Raw genomic sequence first — 5,374 nt, forward strand, 5'->3', positions numbered from 1 at the left:
TTTTATAATGTGGCTCCAAATTTGTACATTTTAATGGATATTTTCATTAAGAATTAATACTAAGGAAGGTAAATGAAAGTAACTCCCATGTAGATTATCTCTTAGAGGTGAAAATGTTTACTGAGATGGAGAGCAGGTCTGATACCACATACGTAGCAGTTTGGAACTTGCTTTCTAGTCGTCTGCATTTCTGCCATTATAACCAAGCTTTAAATGAATTTTTGACTAATCAAATTTCACTCAGTTTCTTGTTGGTTAAGAGGTAAAGAGAAATAGTGGAGCGTCAGATTTGGACCACAAATGAATATCCTAGATCGGTAAAAGCAGAGTTGCCTGGCCTGCCAGGATCACTGAACTGTCTCTTGATGATTTATGAGAGAGAAAATAACACATTTTTTTTCTCCCAAACTTCAGAAATCATACAATATATTTGAATAGTCTTTGCACTTCACTCAGTTACATTAATAGATACATCTTTTGTTTTATAATTTAAGTCTGTCCTGGTTAACATTTTTGATCAGAAGATTGACGTGGAGTATTTATGAGAATTCAAGTCCCTAGATTCCTCTTCTAAAGGGTTTGACTTTTTAGAATAAAGAGAAGCCCAGCTGTCTGTACTTTTAATAAACTCCCAAGTAATGGATTATTTGTTGACTTTTGAGACTATTTCCTTAATGATAGTTACAAGAAGTATTTGTGTGCTATAATCCAATAATACAACCAAAAAAACAAGAAAGGATATTTTAATAAAGGGAATGCTATTTAACATTTTATTGATTGAAACAGTCAATATTCATGATTACAAATTCCATTAGATTTTCTATTCTTAAACACACAATTAAGATAGGTTTTCAACTATCAATGTATAATTGAAGAAAGAAAATGGAAATCCTTCATTGAGGGGTTCTTAGAGTTGAAAAATTCTCCAACAATATATATTCTGTCTTGTGTGCTACTGAAGGCTTAGTCTGGTCATCTAAGAATTTAAAGCCTTGACTGAGAGGACTAATTGATTGTAGAATCAATAGCAAAATAGGATTGCAATAAAAGCCATAGGAATGTGTAGCTGAGGCAGAGTTAACAACAACCCCAATGACTAAAACCAGTATTTCCTCTATTTTTTCTGTAAAGAAAGAAAAAGAAAGAAAAATTATTTTTGAAAAATATTTTAAATTGCCTAAGTATTGCACTAAGTGCTTCTCCATGAGGAGAGTCTGACTGTGAGAGAGCTAGGAGGGCTGTGCTCCCTTCCACAAGCAACGGGGCCCCTCCCAACCCCCTACCCTGCAACAGGTCCTCCTGATCCCCTGGGGCTCCTTGACTCTTCCTACATGCTCCCTCCTGACTCAACCTGGGAACCCTCCCAGACCTCAGGAGGAGGATTAGAGACTGTTTTCTTAGTTCTCTGGATATAGAAGCCCATCTGGGGATTCAGTGAGAGGAAACACCAGTGAGAGAAAAGGAGGCAGGAAGTAGGATGGCTGGCTGAACCTTCAAACTGGGAATTCCCTCAGGGGGAAGGAGGCAGGCAGGGAGGTTGGGCAGAAGTGTGCCAGACTGCCCTACTCTCTGAGGAAAGTTTGAAGTCTTGTCATGGAGTTCAGAGGACAAAGTGAACCATCAGAGGAGCTCTTTCCTGATATAAATTGCCAATTGTGAAGGATTAAAATTTATGAAGTTGGTAGCGTTTCTTGCTCAATTATTCTCTCTGTAGCTTGGAGCTTGACTTCAGCCTCTGAAGTTAAGAATTACTTTATATTGATGACCAGATTGCCAACAGTAAGTGATGGTAATTAAATCACATTAATGTAATTGGTTTATGCTGTGGGTAATATCCAGCAGGGATATACTTCAAGGTCAAATAAAACTACTTTTAGGAATATGACTTCAGGGAAAGGTACCAGTGTGTTTCTGTGGCTTTGCTAAGAAAGAACAATTGTTTTCCATGTATATTGTGCCTTGACTATCAGAGACATGGATGTTCCTATTATTTTCTGATTGTTTGTTCATTATTTTGGAAGGGGCAATATTGAGTCTTGTGCCCTTACAGCTTTTCAGTGCAGAAAATGCATTTATTGGCGTACGTGTGGCCATTGGTTGCACAGACTGGATCTAAGTCTTTTGTGCAAATATTTGGTTGATCCACATACTCGTTACAATCTGGCTGTTGAACATAAACAGACAAGATAAAATTTTTCAGATAATGAACTTTTTGAATCAAATATTCTTTACTCTTAATACAACATGATATGCATCAAAATCCAATAAATATTTCCTATATTGAGGCTAAAAATAAACAGCAAGTATCAACAGTCTGATTATATATAAATATATATATTGATATATTTTTACTACCCCAGCATTACGTTTTAAAAACATACAAATAGCTGAATAAACTCGTTTTATAATTTAACCACTCTGCCTCTATTTCTTCTCATACCTGGGTGAGATTTTCCCCATTATCTCATACCACAAAAATTATAAAAGTGGATGTGTTATGATTCTCCTTTTTCTCAATAGTTTTACTACTATATAATCTGATAGTTTAAATTATCACCATATATGTATGTATTCATACATATGAGCATTTGTATATGTGTATTTAGCCATATACATATATATGTAATTTGGTGAGTAATGGCTCTGTAGGTAATACACATAAATAAACAATGTATGTATTCTTACATGGCCTGCTTTCTAAATGTCTTAAATACCTTTATTTTTTTATATATTTAGAAGTATAGTTGATTTTCTTCACCTCTATGTAATATTTGGCCCTGTGACAATGTAAAAATTAGTTTACATTCCTCTAAGTAGAAAAAAATTTTTTTGATGTTCTTGTTTGCTAGGATTATCAATTCTACATTAAAACCACTTTTCAGATGTCTGTATATAAGAAGTTTATTCCCAATAATTTTGAATAATGTGATAATTTTACCTTGTATGAAAAGGCAAACAGTTTTATGTGACTGGCAAGATACTATTTCTTGAACTTAGTGGAATAATGACAGTTTGTTACTTTTTGAAGTATGTTGTACACTTTTTTGGTGAAATTTGCTATTAAAATTTTATGCATAAAGTAATAATTTTTTTTTCATTTCCCAAATTAATTGCTGTGAACTTGCCCCTCTGTGAGTTTCTCCGGAAGGTGCAAAAGCAGTTTCTGCAACCAATAGACAAAAGAAAAATTAAAAAGAAAAAGAGGAGGGAAAACAGTGTCTTTAATGGGAAGTACCCACATCTTTTGGGCTTCCCTAGTGGCTCAGATGGTAAAGAATCCGCCTGCAATGCAGGAGATGTGAGTTCAATCCCTGGGTTGGGAAGATCCCCTGGAGGAGGGCATGGCAACCCACTCCAGTATTCTTCCCTGGAGAATCCTCATGGACCGAGGAGCCCCAAGGACCGTGGGCTACAGTCCTTGGGACTGCAAGCAGTCAGGCACGACTGAGCGACTAAGTGACACACCCACATCTTTTACTAGCAAAATACTATGTAAGTTGCATACTCAAAACGTCTCACATAATGAGGCGAGGCTTTTGTGGCAGTATCAAAAAAATAATTTCACAAAAGAACTCGAAATCTGGAAACAGAATTCTAAATTCATCTTAATCTGTGAAAAATTACTAAGTACAGTTTAATAATTGCCAGATCTTTTGGAGATACTACTTTTTTTCATAATTGTACATGACACATTGTTGTCAGAGAAAACAGGGCCTTGCCTGTTGTGTGTGTGTGTTAGTCACTTAGTTGTGTCCAACTCTTTGTGACTCCATGGACTGTAGCCCACCAGGTTCCTCTGTCCACAGGATTCTTCAGGCAAGAATACTGGAGTGGATTGCCATTTCCTTCTCCAGGGGATCTTCCTGACCCAGGGATCAAACCCAGGTCTCCTGCATTGCAGGCAGATTCTTTATCATCTGAGCTATAGGGAAGTCCCTAATATGCCTGTATGAAGTCACTTAATATGAAGAAGTTATTTACTACTTAATTCTTTCACACTTAGCTCAAGTATCATGGACAACTTTTATACCTCACAGTTACTCTACTTTGAAATTGATGGGCTACCTCTGTTTAAAGGAAGATAAGTTGTCAGCAGAAGGATCAATTAGTTCTCTCCTTACACAAAATCTTGACTTTAGTGCACTCAGAGCTGGCAAACAATGAATTGGATTGTCAAGGAATATTGGATCTAGAGGACAGTATTACTCCCCACACTCTGCATTTAGCAACCATGAAACCTGACCTCCAAAAAGGGGGGAAATTAGATAAATATCTTTAGTCATAACTTAACAAACACCTAAATTCTATTGCTCATTCTAACCATCCCTTCTGTCTCCATCTTTCTAAAGTGGGAAATGAGAAACCAATCTACTGATGCAATTTTTAAAAAGATATTTGTGACACGTCTCATTTCATTTGCCAGTTTAAGTATTACACATCCAGCACAGCAAGTTCCTCCATTCCTGTGTAATAGTAGTTGTTTCCTGCATCATCTATGATGCTTGAACTGCTTCATCCAGAAGTGAAAAATATACTCACCAGAATAAAGACGAAATGCTAAGCCAACGATGAAAATAATGTTGATCCGTGATGAGAAGGACATGTTGTTATCAAGTCTGTGGAAGACACCTTTAGGAATGTCTGTAACAGTTGTGCATGCCACTTTAGATAGAATCTGAAGCCAATTTCTACTAAAGAAATTGCTCCCACCTAGATGGCTTTTCCTTTTGCTTTCCCCACAACCCAATGATTCAATAAAACATGGTGTCATTGTTGGAAGGCTTACCCAGAGACATTTAAGAGAGCCCAGGAAAATAACACTGTTGACAAAATGGAAGGAACTAATTACTCTCTCAGCTTCCCATCAGCCGAGAAGGAGCCTGGTTGCCTGTATTACCAGTGCACATTGTGTCTCAGTTATTTTCCTCAGGAAATAGAAACAGTTATTTCTGGAAAGACTAACCTGGAGCAGTCCTCCTGGGAATGGTACACGCCAGGGTACCCACACCTTCCTAGATTCCCCACCTGACCTACCTGACAGCGAGATAATGGGGAGTGATGTCAGCAGCCCTGGAGACCGTGGCTGTCCTGTTCACCTGCCTCCTCAGCCATCTCCTTGCAGCTCAGTTCTTTTATTGTTCCACTGGTGAGGAGTTTGATGGGGTAAGATTGACGGCCCAGGACAATAAGACACAGAGCTATTCTGTGTCCTCACTGGAAGCTGTAAAGTAGGTCAGGAGAGATGCTTCACAAGTAACCCTCCATTAATCTTCCCTCAGTAGGAGGCTTGGGGACAACTTGATCTCATGTACCCAGAAATATGGGGAAGGGTTAGAGATCCTAAGATAGAGAAGAGAGGCGAAAGCTTTCCAAG

Source organism: Cervus canadensis, chromosome 4, assembly GCF_019320065.1.
Source record: "Cervus canadensis isolate Bull #8, Minnesota chromosome 4, ASM1932006v1, whole genome shotgun sequence".
NCBI classification, from domain to species: Eukaryota; Metazoa; Chordata; class Mammalia; order Artiodactyla; family Cervidae; genus Cervus; species Cervus canadensis.